The sequence below is a fragment of the Tympanuchus pallidicinctus genome, unplaced genomic scaffold, assembly GCF_026119805.1.
Source record: "Tympanuchus pallidicinctus isolate F22 unplaced genomic scaffold, pur_lepc_1.0 scaffold6, whole genome shotgun sequence".
Classification (NCBI taxonomy): Eukaryota; Metazoa; Chordata; class Aves; order Galliformes; family Phasianidae; genus Tympanuchus; species Tympanuchus pallidicinctus.
Window position 1 is genome coordinate 33,264,425 of NW_026294780.1, and position 19,706 is coordinate 33,284,130.

General features: G+C 34.5%; 1 long non-coding RNA gene across 1 annotated transcript; it reads right to left on the bottom strand.

The window, feature by feature from the left end:
• Positions 1–706: 706 nt before the first annotated feature.
• On the bottom strand, positions 707–16,811 carry LOC128092133 (uncharacterized). Its single transcript, XR_008211649.1, has 3 exons — positions 16,705–16,811; positions 12,682–12,770; positions 707–4,320 (listed from the first exon to the last, which is right to left on the bottom strand). It is a non-coding gene; the product is annotated as an uncharacterized LOC128092133 (long non-coding RNA).
• Positions 16,812–19,706: the final 2,895 nt, after the last annotated feature.

Below are 19,706 nucleotides of genomic sequence, written 5' to 3' on the forward strand. Positions count from 1 at the left end.
TAAACATACACTTTCACACAAATTAAAACATATTTCTACAGTCTTGAGGTATTTCATGGGTTGGTTTCAGTGAAAACAAAAGTTTCCACCACAAAGATCCTCCCATTTACATTAGAAATGTATTTGCCCAAATTCCTGAGAAATATTTAAGAAATGTACATAGTGAAAAATCTTCTGCAGACAGTAGAGACAAATCAGGAAAAATAAATGAGTAAAACGGAAACAGACTTCTCAAGAGGGCTTAAGCACCAACAGAAGGCACTTTGATAAAGGAAGAAAGGTAAATTTTTGTTTGCTTGTCTTTTTTTTTAGCTCTTCACCAGCAAAACAAAACAACAAAACTCAAACAACAACAATAACAAAATCTCACAAACATCTGGTATCACTAAAATAAAATAGTGATAACTGACATATGTTCCATAGTCCTCAGCTGTACATGATGAGTTTGTCTGAACTGTTTTCCTCTATGATTGACCAGATAGCTTGCCCTATACCGTTTTTTCATTCTTTGGTACTGAAACTTTTTCCTTCCCATTTGTGGTCCTTGAATGTTGAATATTTCACATAATTAGTAACTGTTGTCAAGCCAGAGCAAAGCAATGCACTAGCTGGCTGGCAGCCCAGAGATAGAAACAGAATAGTAAAATCCTGCAAACAGGACAGGAAGAGAAGTTAAACAAGAGACAAATCCTTTGCTTTTGGCATTTATTCAATTTGGCAAACTGGGAAGTTACAGATGGAAAGAAAAAAAAAATTAATAAAAATACACAGTCTGATAATTTTGACTCTATTCATCATTCCATCAATCTTTGGATAGCACATACAGCATAAGACATAGAATATCCCAATGTAAATGAATCCCTTCAAAACATAAGTTCTGAGATAACCAAGGCAAACAGAGCAGGGGAGACATTATCAGAAGCATTCATACTAAAACAGCCTATTCAGGGAGAAACAAAATAAATCCAACTGATTCCATGTTGACTGGGTAGCAAAAACAACAACAAAAGAAAAAAGTAAAAAATTATGTCAGCTCAAAACTATACGTGTACAAACTGTTAAATCCAGTACTGTCAAGACCTTCTATTTATATTCTGCCGTTTTGTGCGTTCTTTTCCTTTCAATTGTTCCTAATGCTTCCTTATAGGTTTAGAGCTTTTTTATAATATTCATCAAACCACCATCAAAAGTTTTAAAGCACTGAAGCTTCTGGCTCTTACTGTTTCTTTCTTGAACTATCCTAGATGTCCAATGGAAAAACATGGACTGCAGTGGCTCCTGAAAGAATTTTCTTCACGCAAAGGCAGTATGGAATCAAAGCAAATTCTACTCTCCTGGTTTATATGGCCCAAACTTCGGTGTATGCTGGAAGTAAGAGCCAGTGTGTTTTCAATAAGAGTATTCTTAGTTCACATTAAATGGTGCTTCTGTGAATGTCAATAATACAACTTTCATAACTGAATGAAACAGATCAAGACATTTACAATTTTCTAAACTGGACATGAAAGATATATACATTCTTCCTTTATTTCCCCCCCCCAGGATTTTAACCTTGCAATAGATGCCATCCAAAATTCACACACAGCAGCATGAAATTATGCTGGGTTATTCAGGGTAGTCCTGAATGCAAGTTACTTACATAAATATACTTGATGTTTATTACATAAACTTACTTATGGCATATTTTTAATGGGATTATTGATAAATAAAATGATGCTTTAAACAAATAGCAGGGTTGTCTGCTCATAATGAGTGCATAGAGTCGGAATTTAGGTTTGTCTGGTCTTTTATGTCTGTGCTCATGCTGCTACAGACCTTCTTCTCAATGCTTCAGTTTCTTTATTTCAAACATTTTTTGGTAGCTACCTTTGTGTATATATAGGTTACAGCCATCTGTAGGACAAACATTGCAATTATTTTAATCAGAACTTACTCATAGCACCTGACAATTTATTGAAAAATTCCATCTGTATGTCACTGTGAGTGAATTAGACCATGCATATTGTAACTTTATGTAGTTTCCTGTAGTGTAAAGTGAATATTATTGGATTAGACAAACAACAAGTAGATACAACAAATGAAGGGTTGATAATAAAGTTCAGAAACAGCTACAATTGTTGTGAAAATAGTTCTTCTTTTTAATTAAAAGACAATATTCTCCATGACCAACAGAAATTTCAGAGCAAAACATTACTGAAACACTTTCAGAATCTTGGCATATGTTTTGATTCTCCTCTGTCTGGTTACATTAGACTGTGTAATAGGGTGAAGGTTTTACCTACTATCACACTCAGGAGATTAAGCACAATATGGTCCTTCCATATGGTATTTGTGCCTAAAAACCAATGAGATTAGAATGCCGATGCTGAACATCACTCCATATGTTCATCAGAATGGCCCATAGGTCTTGACAGAGCTAGTGATTTTTTAGAGAATTAAATTATTATCTTTAACAGTGCCTCAGAAACACCTTGAGCACTGCCAATAATTATTATTTCATTTCCCTCCTCTCCACAAATTATGCTATTATAAGTTATGCTTATGATTACTTTGTTTGTTTCCACTATGTATTTTCCTCTGTTAAATGAACAGTTAATTCAAATCTACACAATTTGTTTTAGTCTTCACTTTGCACAGTACACATAAAGAAGTCTAAGAATGCTAAAAGATGTCAACAGTACACACTGACTCTTTCGCTGGATACTTCAATTGTTAGTCACATTTAATTTCCTGTGAAATACTCATTGCATTTAATACCAAAGGTGCACAACATTATCAACATCATCACTATAATTTATAGAATTAGAGGAGAGAAATCACTGCTTTTGAAAACATCTAGACTACTCCAGTAATAACATTAACAACTTTCCAAAGGTGGAAATTCTTTCTCATGCTTCCAAGCTTGAATATCTTAAAACCTAAACCTAATTTTCTTAAAGTTTTTGATTGTCCATTGATTAAAAATAATCATCTCCTCTTTCTTCCAATTTAGGTAAGACTTGTTCTTAGATTCCTTTCCAATGGGACCAGAGTGACTGGTTAGGAATTGCATCCCAGAAGGCCAGCAGTGTCTTGGCCTGCATGAAAAGAAGTGTGGCCAACAGAGCAGGAGAGGTGATTGTCTCCTGGTCTGCCCTTATGAGGCCTCATTTGGAGTACTGCATCCAGGTCTGGGGCCCCAGCACAAGAAGGATGCAGAGCTATTGGAGCAGGTCCAGAGGAGAGCATGTAGATGATCAGAGGGCTGAAGCACATCTCTTGCAAAGATAGGCTGAGGGGGATGGTCTTATTTTCCCTGGAGAAGTTATCAGTCCAAATAGATCTCTTTACAGCCTTTTAGTACTTAAAAGGAGCTTGTAAATAGGAGGGAGACATACTTTTTACACACTCTCGTAGTGATAGGATAACGGAGAATGGTTTGAAACTAAAAGAGGGTAGATTTAGATTAGTAGGAGAAAAATTTTCATTCAGAGCGCTGTGAGGTGCTGGAACAGGCTGCCAAGACAAGTTGTGCCTGAAGTTGTTCAAGGCCAGGTTGAATGAGGGATTGGGCAGCCTAATCTAGTGTCTGATTTAGTGGCTGGCAACCCTGTCTACGGCAGGGGGATTAGAACTGTATCATCTTTAATGTCTCTTCCAACCTAAGTCATTCAATGATTTTATGATTGTATGAATACTGAAATAATAACCTGAAGAAAGGAGTCTAAGAGTGTGGCTAGAATCCTGACAGTCAAAAAGAAAGTTATACATCTTGCTCGCAGAATGTGCTCTTTCCATAACCACATTTCAATAGCTGATAATGACTTCCTTTTTTGCCAAACTGCTTAATTATCTTTGGAAGCCCATTTATTCCATTATCTCTTATTTTATTTGGGAGCAAGGGAGCTTCTTTCTTCTTGGAGATGTTTTTCTGTTATCTTTTCATTTAGTCTTTTCTCTCACCGGATCTTGGTCAAAATACTGGCTTCTCCTCATTCTTCCACCATTTGTATTCGGCTCTCTGAATCACATACTGTCATTCTCCCTTTCTCGACTCACCCTGCCACTTTCCTCTTCTTCCTTCTATGGGTTGCTGAATATACTAAGTTGAAGGAATCATTAAGTCCAACTGCTGGCTCCATACAGAACTATATAAAAATGAAAATATATGTCTGAGAGTATTTTCCAAATGCTTCTTGGACTCAGGCAAAGTTAGTGCCATGACCAATATCCCAGGGAGCCTGTTCCAGTGTCCAACCACAGTCTTGGGGAAGAAACTTTTCCTAATACCCAACCTGACCCTCCTCTGATGCAGTTCCATGCTGTTCCCTCAGGTTATACCTCTGTCACCAGAGAAAAACTAACAGAAACAATATGAAAAGACAAAATGAAAAAACTATGTGAATAATATCTCTCCATTCTTAATTAGAAAGTCTTTATTCCTGCCCTCATCAAGTTAGAGAAATATTCTAAATCCTCCCACAGCAATGATGTTCATCTGTTTTGTACTTACTTACTTGTTATACTTGTTAATTTGTGTAGATCAACTTTTAAAATGCTTTAATACAATCTAAGGAATCATTATTTGTAATCATAGACAACACGTTTATTCAGTTTTTTACTTTCTAATTGTGATACATTTCTATACTCCCTTATGACTTATTCACCAAGATTGTTTATGATACACTTCGTTAATATTCTGTCATCTCATTTAGCAAGGAGCATAAATGTGAATGAACACAAGGAGACACTGATTTTAATAATGAAGGCTATCACTCAAAATGCCTTCCTGTCTTTTAAATAAGATATTTAATAGTTACTTGATAGATATAAAAGTCTAATATTTAAATTGAATTATGGTTTCTAAATTATTATATTGCAGAACAAAATATCTCCAGTTCATTGGCTTAAGGTATTTTTACTTTACACTGCTAATCTTACATAAAAAAGGGATTATTTTACACATCATTGCAGTCTTTATAGCAACCTAATCGGACTTGCACTCACTGCTGCTTGCAGCTATCATTTAGGAGTAATAACAGTGTGGGTTTAAAAGAGAATATTCCATCATACAGTATCCAGTAATTTTCCTCTTCTCTTGAATTTTAAGAAGGATTTTGATTTTCAATTGACTGCTCCAACCATAAGAATTCAAACATAAATTTCTCTTATTCACTTTAGCACAATGATATAAAATTGAAGTTATCCATGTTTCTGTCCAGCAACTTAAGTCACTTTAAGATATTTTTCTAGCTCTGATGTATTTTAATAATAATATCAGTACAATGGGATTGAAAATATGACAACAGGGAGGTGGAAGCCACAAGCAAAATCAATGTAACAGATTCTCACAGAGTATAAAGAAGAAGACAGTTATCTCCATAAATAGGTAAATAAGCAAACAGGGAAAACAATCAAACTATTGTAGCTTTTTCTTTTTTTTTTTTAACAATTCCAGTTTTTCTTTCCTTTTTTTTTTCTTTGTTTCTTTTTCCCTCCTTGCTTTCTTTCTCTTTTTCATTTTTTTTTTCTATTTATTATTATTACTAATATAGAAAAGATATGTTGTCTTTCTATAGTATGAGCAAACTATAGCAATTCTCTTATTTGAGAAAATTGTAATGTAAAGCCCCAGGTTAACTAATTACTCTTATTTACTGAATTTAAGTTTTCATAATCTCAGATAACCATAGATTATTGGGACTAACATCTGAAATTCTGGTGTTCAAATAGATTGCTGAATATGATAATTGTTTTATAGTATGTACTTTTTTAACCAAAAATTATTTTTACACATTACTTTGTGAATACACTTAGTAATTTATGCCATTAATTAACTGTTCCACTGCATTGATCACTAGCATCAACAAGATCTAAGAATTTTGCATGAAGTGCAGAATCACTTTATTTCGTGCTTTGGTTTTCTTGTGTGAGTTGTGGAAATGACATTTTAAACTGTTAGAACTGAGATTTACAGATCTCTAGTCTTAGTCAAGGTGTAAGGATTAGGATGGTAACTTAATTCAGCAAAAACTTTAATCACATTTGTGTTCCAGAGACTTTGACACTTTGCTAGTTCTGCATGTCTACACTTTTTATGCACATTATTTTCAACAAAGACCCTGATTGAATTTAAAGACAAAAGTGGCAAGTTTTCTGAACTTAGGCATCAGGATCTGCTTGTGAGCCAAACAAGAGGTTTACTGGAGACTTAATTGATCTAAACAGTCAGAACTTGTTTATCTCTTATGTAAATGGAACATCAACATAAAGTACAAGGATCACAGTATAGAGAAGTTAGTCAGTTTAAACGGTGAACTTGTATGTCTCCTTTCCAAGAAATATTGTATCTCGATCTGAAGTGTTCAGTGACATATGTTTAGAACAGGGCATTTTGAGTTATCGTATGAGATAAGTCCAGGGTACATTTTTATAAGTACAGAGAATGAGAAAATAAACTGAATTTAATGAAAAGCAATGAAAATTAAATTCTTGCAGATAAATCCTCCTTGTCACATCTCTGACAACATCAATACTAACCACAGGAGCATAATATAAAAGAATAGTAGATTTACATGGTATGACTGTTCACTGACAGTGACAGGAATTAGTGTTTGTACAGAATGCATATGGGTAATAGAATCACACATACACACACATACCAAAAAAAAAAAAAAAAAAAAAAAAAAAAAAGTTGAAGGGGTGCTCTGAGGTCATCTATTCTGGCTTTCTGCAAAGGACCACAGGAAGATGACAAACTTCTAAGTTAAATTGGGCTGCTGAGGATTTTATCCATCTGAGTTGTGACTTATGTCTAAGGACTGGGATAGCACAGCCTGTCTGTACCACCTGCTCCTGTGTCTAACCATTCTTACGGAGAAGCTTCTTTTCCTCATTCTTGAAGCTTTGACTATTGACTCTATTCCTCTCTTTGTTCCTGCAGTAAGAATGTTTCTGAATTCTTCCTTTTTATGAAGTCAGCTTCAAAACAGAAAAGCCCTTTCAGGTTACCAGAGTAATCAAGAGAGAATTGTTCACTCACACACCCACTCATATACCTCTCCCCTCACCAGTACATTCACACACATGGACACACATAGACACACAAATCCATTGGCTTGAGTCCAGTTCTTTTCATGAAGGATTACATACAGAAACTTGACAACTTGTGATCCAAACTGTTTCTTAGGGGGAAGGGAATTCATCTGTTTACTTAAACAATTTCCTTCGAAATAAATGAAGAGTAATTTGTTCTCAAGTGAAACTACATATTTTGATCAATTTACAGCACAGTTACTCCCTTTCCTCTGTCAGACTTACTGAGACAATGCATTTCAATATTTAAAGTAAAGTAAGCATCATCAGTTGTAAGATCTGTTGAAATTTTATGAAGCATAGTTAACTCTCAGTGCTGCAATAAAACAATAATAGTAATAATAATAATAATAATAATAATAATAATAATAATAAACATTTTCAATAGTAACTTCATATTCCATAACAGATCAAAAGATCCAGCAAATTTTCAAAGAATGTGGTCTCTATGGCGCAAGTAGTGACCTTCAATCTTATGCACATAAAAAGTAAAGCAGGACTATAAAGAAAAAATGAAACATAAAAATAAGATTTAAACCTCTTTCTGCCACATCCACGGAAGTTTGTTTTATACTTTGAGTCCAACAACCGAAAGTTTAGATTCAAGCCATTCTTCATGGGGCGGAGTAGAAACTAGGACTTCTGTCTGGGTTATAATGCATAGTAGCATACACAACATTTGCCAAAAACTATAAAGATCTTCTGTAATGAAAAGTTATTGTTAGAAAGCCTTGGAAAACTTACATCTATAGGAATTTTGTATTTTCATCACAGTTTCAAATTAATTAGTAAGACTACTTCAAAAGCTTTAATCTAGGCTATGCTATTAAGAAATATGCATTAGACATTTCCTGTTTGCATTTCTACATCGCTTGGTTTAAAGAGTTGTTTTACTTTCATTGAAGACTGTTGAAGTCCTTAATGTACAATATTGACAGAGTAATAAAAATAGCAAATTACGTTTCTGGCCATGTGCCAACTTAATTAAATTCTCAGTCATATTAAAAATAATATAGAGGACAAAAGAAAAACAGCCTCATTCAAGCTTAATCAGGACTGCAGCTTAAATAAAATGAGGAATGAGAAGTACTTTCCTATGTTCCTGTTCCACTAAAAATCTGCCCTCATATATTATATCCTGAATCATGTTAATATTTTGCACTTTTCTTTTCCTAGATTCATGATAAAATCACGTCCAGCAACAGTGCATTCTATGAATATGGCAGCCTAAATATTTACAGTACTGAAATAAAGCAGTACAGTTTCCCTTTCAATTGCAGTATCACAAGAACATATACTCCATGGTATTTACTATTAACTCTTTAAGAAGTCTTTAATATTGAACCTGTTATACATGACATTCTAAGCAACTGCAGATATGACTTATTCAATCTAAAGAACATTCTGAAATATGAAAATATGAAAGCAACTGAAAAAAGAAATCTTTCAAATGTCACAACTTAATGTAGAACTGTATGTCAGATGACGATAACCTTCAGAGGAAATATTTATGTATCATTAAGGACTTCACTTGACAGATTCATGCACTAATGGCTGTAAACATTGAATGAGCAAAATAAGAACATATTCAATAGATATGAAACACAGAAGAAATACTAGTATACCATTAAAATTGCAGAAACTTCTAAGTAAAAATATGCTCCCTGTAAATAAGCACTGAGGCTATAGAAGGATATGCATTGTTTAATCGTCAGCAGTTATTTATTTTACTGCATATCAGCCATGCATAAGTACAACAAACATACTTTGCTTACTGAAAGTGCTCTAGAAATAAGACTGATATTAAGACTTACAATGAATTTTGTGAGTTGGTTGTTACAATATTATCCATAGACTAGACTCAGTTCTTATGTTTTCTTTACAATATCTTACGGTTTACAAAGACACCTAGAAAAAATACTAACTTAACCTAAATTGTCCAGTAGATATTGCAAAAGAAAGCATGCATCCTTCAGGCTTCAACTAAACTTTATGAAGCCACCTTACTCCTTACTGATTTGAGAGTCCTCAGATTCCTTCTACTACACTTACACTTTGCCAGAACTTTACTCATTTCCTTGTTTCAGAATAACCATCATAGAATCACTGGTTGAGTTGGAAGGGAACTTAAAGATCATCTGTTTCCAAACCCCTGCCATGGGCAGTGTTACTGCCCACTAGATCAGGTTGTCCAGGGAGCCATAGGACTTGGCCTTGAATGCCTTCTACCACTCTGACTATTTACCTTAAATTTTGGAAAACTTCTTTAAATTCTTTTGAAGGTTGCCATACATGTGACATGGACAGAAAAAAAAAAAATGGGGGAGTGTGCACGTGCTTGAATCTCATTCTGATAGGGAATGGCAAAATACTTCGGGATTAGAATAATTACTGGGTTCATTTTGCAAAAAAGACTCTTTGAAAGTTAGGTAGCAGTTGAATAGGAGTTCAATGTAGGGAGTTGTGCATTTAAATATCCTTTTCTTCTTTTTCTAGACTTTTCTAGTCTTTTCTGTTCCAGGATAGTATGTTTTATTTCATATTAATTGCTGTAATCACATTGCAATAGTAGCATTAAAAATGTTTTTGAGTTTAAATTATATTTAATTATATTGTAAGACATTAAATATGTATTTTTATATTGAAATGTTTGATCGTTTTTCATAGCTGGGATGAAAGGTGATTAAATAGAACTAGTTAATTGGCTCATTAAAAGATAGATCCTCTCTGTGTCTAAGGCATGTACATACTTTGTGGAGAACAGACAAGAAAGATATAAGAAACGTATCTGCATAGAGTGAAAAGATTGAGGGGAGAAAGACTGTAGAGGAGCACACAAGATCAGGACTGCACATAGCAATGAAGCTGAAGCAGTGTTTTAATTTCATTCACAAGACAAGCAAAAGCAAAGCTATAGCACTGTTTGTGACAAGCAATGAAATTGTGATGGGAGGGGAAAGGAGGGGAGGGAGGGGAGGGGAGGGGGGAGAGGGGAAGGGAGGGGAGAGAGGGAAGACAGGCGGGAAGGAGAGAGGGAGGGAGGAAGGGTGGAAGGGTGGAAGGGTGGAAGGGTGGAAGGAAGGAAGGAAGGGTGGAAGGAAGGGTGGAAGGGTGGAAGGGTGGAAGGGTGGAAGGGTGGAAGGGTGGAAGGGTGGAAGGGTGGAAGGGTGGAGGGGAGGGAGGGAGGGAGGGAGGGAGGGAGGGAGGGAGGGAGGGAGAGAGGGAGGGAGGGAGAGGGAGGGAGGGAGGGAGGAAGTAGAAGTGTAATAAAAGAATCATTAAGCTAATACTAAGACAGCATGAAAAATAATAAGCATGTCAATATTCTGTTAAGAAAAAGGTGAGCATGAAGTTTTCTATAAAACCTGATCTATCATCAGCAGATTTCTCTTGAAGATTCTGTTATACTTGAATACTCATGGTCTATTTCTTGGTTAATAAAGAATCAGAAAATACTGTGTCCCTGCATATATGCCTGCTGATATTTCAGTCAAGTATTATTTAATTTATGTTTTGATTCTTTCTGTAATCCCAGCCTGAGAGTAGCCCTGGATAATATGTTACAGCTGTGGGCACTATGAATTAAGTTTTCTATCATCTTTTTTATGCCAGTCCATTGACTTGGCTGCAGAATAAATTGGCCTCATCTTCTCATCCAAAGAATATGCTGGCAATGTGTGAAGCATTATTGCCACTGAACAAATCAGTGATTAAACTTAACAGGAGTATTCCATTAAGTCCCCAAATTAGAGAAAAAAGATTCCAAACTAGAGTAGATTCAGCAAGGGAGAATGAGCAAGAATGAAGACTGACTCTACAGGTCAGTTAATTAATGCTGTTAGAGACAATATTGATTTAGATGATCCTTGGCCTTGACATAATTCTTATATTGCTAGGATAAAAAATAATAATAATAATTCATGTTTATACTGTACAGATTTCAACAAGGTTTACATTGACAAGTAATTCAGACATTGCAGTAAGGATTTTAATGCAAGACACAGCCTTCAAAGAATACTTAGAAAACTGTCACCCTTGCATTTTAAAATCTGTAGTGCCCACAATATAGACATGGTGTATAGATCCTTCTGCCTACAAAAGCACTCTGAACAGAATACAATATATAGTTTTTTGAAAATACGAGAGAACAAAATGAATTTAAATGCATTTAAATTTATTAAGAATACAATAGGAGGTGGGAAAGAAAGGTGAAAATATTTTAGTAAAAGAGGATCTAGAACTCTTTTCTAGTGAAAAACAGTGTGTGGGGGAAAGCATCCAAAAAGAATTAGCTGGCTATAAGACATAAGATGTTTGGTAGAAGAATTTTGTAAGATGGGAGGATGGATAGTCATGCAGTGATAAACTGCATTACCCAGAAGGTCCTTCACAGAGTTAGGTACCTATCCAAGACAGAAATAATTTCCAAGGAATTATTACCAGATATTATTAAAATAAATTTCAATGACACCTTATCAATTCACAAAAGTTAAGATCTAAGGTAGTTGCTTTTTATGTATATTTTAAGAACATTTGTTCTGCCTAGATAAGATGGAGATTTTTATGAAGTTTTCAAATTATTTTTATCCCAAAGAATGCTGTGGAAGAATGAAAGTAACTAACTGAATATTAGTTATAATAATGTACAAAAAGCTATATCATATATTTCATTATGGCCTCTATCTATGCAGTTAAGCTACTCCGGATTTTTCAGTCAAGTTATAATTTGTGCTGGAGATGAGAGAATCGGGCTCGGGTTTTATTTCTGAAGCCTCACATTATTTAGAGAGATCACTCATTGACTCCATAAAATGATAGGCATAAAATAACAACCATGTACCTAATCACCTAGCTGCATAGCTTCAGAATGAAAACGTTACTGAAGTGATTGGTGAATTGATTTTGCCATTTACTATGGGTTTCCAGCAAACATTTCTTTCATTCAATAGGTAGCACTGACCCATATAAAGACTCTGATCTTTATCCTAGATATTTATCTTTGATACAATTTTTTTCTTATCATTTTAGAATTCCATAACAGGAGTATACGCATCATCACATATAAAGACCAGTGGTGTCAAATACATGTCAATATAGGCAGGTAAATGATGTTGCAGACAGGTTTTGGGCATGCAGCTGTTAAATTTGCATTCAAATAACCAGCTATGCCATTAATTTGGAGCCCTTGTTCCTGCATCTCTGAAAAGCCAGGAAATGAACATCACAATGCTTTTGGGAGGTCAAGAAGTATTGCCATAGGAAAGAGTAAACTGACACTCAGCATTCTAATGTATTTCTCCATGTTCTTTGTTCCTTGACAGAAAGTAGTAAAGTTATGATGATTCATTTTTGAAGCACCTGTTTCATACTGGCTAATGTCAAAATGGGATCACTAGGTCTATCCTGACCTCTTACCTACCAGAAAAATCTATATTTCAATCAGCTTTGTTCATGTTGGGCTCTGTGGTTCATTTTCGGAAAATGTATGTAATTGCTGAGGAAACAAGTTGTTATATGTTGTAGGGATGACTAAAAACCAATGAAATTGCATTCAAACTAAAAAATTGAATTGTTCCTGAGCACCAGTACCAAAGTGCTTTTGCTTACCCTTGTCAGAGGTCCAGTTCTTGCTCTAGGACACTCAGCAACATACGACATGATTTCCAGACTTTCTGTCCAGGACGTAATCCTTTGTTCTGGGAGATAAGAGATTAGAATCAATTAGAGAACCATAGAATGCTCCCAGTCACATTTAATTTCCTAACACACTCATGACATTTTGTATACTACTTAAGTGCAAGAAAATTATTGAAGCACCCTGACTAAATGATTCTACCAAGAACAAATTGTATCTGCAGTACCAGGGAAAACACTGGACATGGTGCCTGTCTTTCTGATGTCAAATGTGATAATCAGTCCCACATGCGTAGGAGTGACACACACACACAAAATATATGATCATAAAAAATAAAGAATTACAAGGATTCACCCATTTCTTGTTATTCAAAAATCAGGTATAACTGTATGATTATCATAATGAGCCTGTATGGTTAACAGCAAATAGAATGTGAAAATGTCTAGAGATGGATGTCTTAATAAACAAACAAACAAACAAACAAATAAATAAATTCTTAATGATTTAATCTATCAGAGTCTCAAAGCAACATTTTAATGTCATTTTGGTAAACGGCTACAATACTATTGCAACTTAACTCGGCAGGCAGATAAGCACCACAAAGTGCTTATCTACTCCTACAAAATTTATCTACTCCTCCCTCCTAGTAACTTTAAAATCAGTATTCTGGGATGTGGTATTTAGTGCAATTTTACTTGCAATGTGTTGAAATACCAGGTTTTTGATTGATTTGTTTTTACATGGAAAGATTTGAAATTACTGTAGTATAGTTTGGAACATAAACTGAATACAATTTACTAAATCTTAAATAAGAGTCAACTTCTGAGAAGTGAGAGGGAATTGCAAATTTCATCTAATTCACAATGAAATAAACAGAATAGTGATTATCTCTAAAATGAAATTATTCACAGATGTCTAGGCTAGAAAGGAATTAACAAAAATCTGCCACTGAAGAAGCAACAAAATCATTTCTGTCCCAAGGTCTACACTAAACCATTAAGCTCTTGTAGCCCAGGAGAACACTAATTGCCTCTATTGCTTCTTATCTTTCATAACAGAAGATGTGAGTCTGAGATATTAGGAATATATGAAAGGAGCCGTACTCAGGATATACTTCATTACTGTGATTTGAAACAGTCTTGCTTATCATTGATGAAGTCTGTCTGGTGTCTTTTCGGTTCTCCGGAGACCCTGCACAACCTTTCATGCTGCATTCAAGTCTCTTGCCTTTTCACAGAATCACAGAACGGCCAGGGTTGGAAGGGACCTCAAGGATCACCAAGCTCCAACCCCCCTGCCACATGCAGGGCCACCAACCTCCACATTTAATAATAGATCAGGCTGCTCAGGGCCCCATCCAACCTGGCCTTGAACACCTCCAAGGACGGGGCATCCACAGCCTCTCTGGGCAGCCTGTTCCAGTACCTCACCACTCTCTGGGTAAAGAATTTCCCCCTGATGTCTGACCAAAATCTCCCCTCCCTCAACTTAAAACCATTTCCCCTTGTCCTACACATATTAACCCTTTCAAAGAGTTGATTCCCCTCCCCTCTGTAGGTTCCCTTTAGGTATTGGAAAGCTGCAATGAAGTCACCCTGCAGCCTTCTTTTCTCCAGGCTGAACAAGCCCAACTCCCTCAGCCTGTCCTCATAGGGGAGGTGCTCCAGTCCCCTGATCATCCTAGTGGCCCTCCTCTGGACCCTCTCCAACAGCTCCCTGTCATTTTTGTACTGCAGGCTGCACACTTGGATGCAGTATTCCAGATAGGGCTTCACAAGAGGCTCCCTGTCCCTGCTGGCCACTCCTCTTTTGATGGACCCCAGGATACCATTTGCCTTCCAACCCGCAAAAGCACACTGTTGGCTCATATTAAGTTTTTAGCTGTTAATCTTATGCCTCTTGGATTGTAAGGCTCAATCTGACGACCTAATCTTTCAACTCCTTCACAGTAAAATGATGGTTTTTTAAAATTAAAATTAATTTGTCCTATATTTTATTCTATTTCACTCAAAGTTGCCTTCTGAAGTTATATTCCACAAATTAACATCTTTCGTTATTTCCTTGATCATGTCCTCTTGCATTCATTTTTAGTTTTGTTGATGATGTTGTTTTATAATCATTTTATGAGAAAAAATCATCCACAATTGCCACAATATTCTTAAATGCTAATATGTTAATGTCCTAAATTATACATAACTATAAGGATTTATCTCTGAATTAGGAGTAGAGTCATGCCAACTTATTTTCACTTGAGAAAATGATGCCTAAGCTTACCTTAAGATGTTTAGCATCTTAGTGTTAACCTTCTTCCATTTTCAGAGATGAGCATATGATTACTATTTTCCTAGCTTTGCAGATGAACATGAATCCATCTTCAAGCCTCTGCAAAAGTAAAATTTTCAAAACAGAGATTTTTATCTTTGTCTGAATTACTTATAACTTAGTTCCTTATTTCAACTAATCTCTTTAAATTCTGTCATAAATGTTAATTCTATGTTGTGCTTCCAACTGAGACTAGATACAATACAGATGAAAAGTATAGATGAAGAAACAGCCTGTACAGTTCTGTAATTTGTATTTAAGTATGGTTTTTATAGAAAACCAAAGAATCATTGCATATGAATCCTGTTTGCTGTGCTTTCCTTTACATTCCTGTCTCTTGACATAACACTAAAGCTGGTAAAGTGGATATTAAGCATGTTATTTTGGTAACTGTATATTAATAGCCCTTCTAAATTAATCAGAAGTTTCAAGTCACTAGGGAAAAATAAATAGTTAAGTGAGGCTGATAATATAATGCAGTGTTATACAATCCAGGGAGAAATAAAGAATCATGTATTGATTATCTGCTGTTGCAAAACAAAGTGTTTTTTTTTTTTTTTTCTTTTCTAATCCAAATTAAGTATTTATGTGTACTGTGGCCAGTGTTCTGTGAAGATATTACTTCAAGAAGAGTGTGGCAGAAACATAAGTTTACAATGGCTTGGAAGCAATGTAAACCTATATAATACTGAACAATGTAACTGATAACAAAGACTTACTTTATTGTGGAAACAGTCAATTCAAAAAAGTTTTTTTTTTTTTTTCTGAAAACAATTCTTATATGAAAGATAGGACAAGATGATACCATTTTCAGGATGTCACATTAAATGATTTGTTTCTGAATGATCAAAAAAATACTAATTTTTTAATTATTCTGATTAATCTGCACATATTATGAGAGATGAGGTGAATAACAATGAGATGCCTTATTGATAGATTATGCTATTGGAGGATTAGGAGATCCTAACTTCATAATACACAAATTTACAATTTGTCCAAATTAAGTGGAGTTTGATTTCAGCTACATGAAATATTCCTACACATATTCAACTGCATGACCAATGAGGGGAAAAATTATAATTATCTGAATTAGTAAGGTTTCCTTGTTTATATGTTATGGAAGCTTCCAGTTGGCATGTAAGAAATTTTCCTTGTTAGTCTGGAGAGATGCAGCAATGTAAGAAAACTATTACTTGCCTTTATGCTCAAGCTATCTTGAGATGCAATTAAAAACATCACATAAAGGAAAAGTATGGAAATTCCATTACTCTGAAGACTTCTGTAAGGGGAAATATAAAGATAAAAGCATCTATCTCCCCAACATCTTATTTCACTTTCATATGCATGAAAAGGCTCATTGACTCTAAATATTAATTCTTTTACTCAGAGCATGTAACAGACCAAGTAAGTTTTCCCACACTTTGTTGAAAAGCTTCATAACATAGCAGAGATTCTAGTTCATAAGTTCTCCAAATTCCCCAAATTATCTTCTGCTCAAGTACACACTTGAATACTTGAATAAATATGTTGAGATGTATGTGAAAAAAAATTAGTATTGAGATCCTTTTCATGCAACAGAATGGTCACCTAATTTAAAATCAGATAGGTTCTTGTAAATTAAATCCCTACTGAGGAATGAGTTGACATGTAAGATGCAAAGTGCACACAATTACCTTCTTCACCAAAATTTCTTGGGATCTTTTTTAAAACTTTGGGTAGTACTTGGTTGGGTGGGTTAATCTTGGCTGTCTGCCAGGCTCTTGATCAGCTGATCTCTTGTTTTGTGTCTACAATGGGACAAAGGAGAATAGAAAAACTCACATGTCAAGATGAGGACACGTATATAATTTACCAATTGTGGCCAATTACCAATTATTATCAATAGGCAAAGCAACCTCAAATTAAGCAAAATCATTTTCATTTGTCACTTAAAATAAGCTTAGGTGGTGAGAAGCAAAAGCAAAAACAACTTTTCACTTTGCTCTCTGTTTTTTTCCTAGGCTTGACTTCACTCTCTCATTATGACTCTTCTAACTTCTTCTTCCCCAACAATATTATTTATATTATTATATTATAATTTATTAATATTAATGTAACATTATAATATTATTTGTATTATGAATTATAGTATAGAAATATATATATAATAGAGAGAGACACATTAATATGTGTGTGCATTCTCATGTGTACAAAATGATAACTAGGGAAGGGCTTGAAGGAAGTATGAATATTATTTTTATGCCGCAAGTGCCATGAAACTCTGGATTAAAAAGTATAATCAATACTATTATATGTCTTTATTTAAGGGAGATCATGTTAAATGCCCAGTGCTTCATCTGAGAGTATCATAAACAGTTCATCTGGTTGAAAATTTAACTCCTTAGTGCTATTACTATCAGGAAGATGGATTTATGCCTTTCAGATAAGTAAACTCCAACATATCTGAAGTATTTGAGTAACCTAACAGTTACTCTATGTTTATTCTACCTCTTTCCTTCCCTCTATTTCTTTTGCCAAGCTTTTTCACTCACAGAATCACAGAGTTGTATGGCTTGGATGGAACCTCTAGAGATCATTGTGTCCAACATTCCTGCTAAAACAGGTTCCCTACAGCAGATTACAGAGGAAAGAATCCAGAGAAAGAGGCTCTATGCCTTCTCTGGGCAGCTTGTTCCAGTGCTCTGTAACTCTGATAGTTCTTCCTTGTTCTTCCTTGTTATTTCACTCAAGTAACAAGTTTCTAAAACTATATTTCTGCACAAAATAAAATACTGGTAAAGCATATATAAGCACAATTTGATTATTATTTTACCATTTTATCTGCATAGTCTGGATTCAAAACTGTCAAAGGAAAAAAGTTAATTTGCTTCAAGTAAATTTGAGAGAATGCTTACATATGGTTTCATTAGATTGCCTTTTGTCATCAGTGTGGCTGAGGGTTCAGAGGTGTTCTTTTGCCACCAGTCATTTTCTGTTCATCACTCCTGCAGTAAATAATGTACATATCAGATAGCTCTGATTAAAACTCAGGGAATTAATTATTCCAAGTTTCTTCAAAGCAGTAGAACTCACTTGCCCTTATTATTTTCCCATAGAATATATGCTTAAATATTAGCAACTCTACCTGAAGAAATCCATCACAGAATACAGAATTCTCAGGAATACCAGGATAAATCATAAAATAAAAAATCCTTTATGAAGAATACACAAACTTTATCCCTATTCAACCACGTATATTGAATCATCAGTGAAAGAATATTTTAGCACATACCTGAAGAATATTTATCCTAACTTTCAATCATTAAACTAAAATTAACTGATCATTAGTAAATATATTACCTCTATCTATAAAAAAGAAAAAAATTATCTTTCTACAATCTGTATCAGCAGTTGGCAATTTTGAGTGATTGGACCAATTTGCACAAACCAAAATGCCTTAAAAGAGCATAATTTTCACTGTCGGGACATTCAGAATTTTCTGCAAGAACTCTTCAATGATGGGTTAAGCTAAGCTCTCACTGATGAAAGATCATAAAAACTAATTATTAAAAATAACTGACTTTAAAACTCTCACATTTGTTTTTAGCAGATATTTCTGTGTATAGATTTAACTATCTTTGTCAGTTATACCATAGTTAGAAATATTTTCACCTACCCATTCACTTTTGTTATCTTCCAACAAGCTTCTATCCTGGATTTCCAGATAACACTTGGTAAAATATTATACAGTGCTTATTATGTTCCTTATCCTGAAAAGGAAGATAAGTGGAAAGGTACTTAATCACCCAAGGCTCTTTATAAAGAAATTCTTCTCATTGTTTCAGTGCAAATAATGCATGATAAAAACTTTGATTAATGTGACGTATTTCAATTAATTTGATCTTATGCATGCTATGTAATATCTGATTAACAGGGAATAAAGTTCTTTTGATATTAGTTAAAGGTAAGATTTCAAAGCAATGCAAAGATGTTTTACTTCTACTGATGTTTACAAAAGTTGTCTGACCAAAGTCACGCATATTACATTCAAAATTCACACTACTAATTAATTAAGAAACTAAACTTCATGAGCACTACTGACAAGTTGAGTTAGGTGGATCAGAGTAAAATGTCTATTTCTATAAAGTTGCTATACTGTATGCAGTACACACGATGTCTTACAAGCTTTGTCCTTTACATTTGTGCACCTTTTAAACTATATAAAGAAAGATGTCAGTTCAGTAATTCTGCCTGGAAAATGACAGTATTTAGAAATAAATATAATTAAACAGAGGAAAAATCCTTTTCGTTGTATATTTTGAAAGTATGTGTGCACAACACAATAAATTATTCACATACTTTAGCAGCAGGATGCCTATCTTCAACTAAAATTATTAACAACACATCACTTTAAAAGGCTTTCTGTGCAAAAATAAAATATTTATGTTTATTGTATATTTAAAACCAGTGTTGTTTTTTTACAAAAGTTACAGAAACTGTAACTTTTCTTATTGTTGTTACATTTACACTGGTATGTAAAAGCAAGGTGATGTAAGCATGCTGCTATAACTTTTCAAGTTCTTTCATATGGTAAAAATCTCCCCAAGAACACCCTCCCCATGACACAAACGACAACAACAAAAAACAACAATCATAGCACCACTACAAGTACTACCACCACCAAACATTAAAGTCT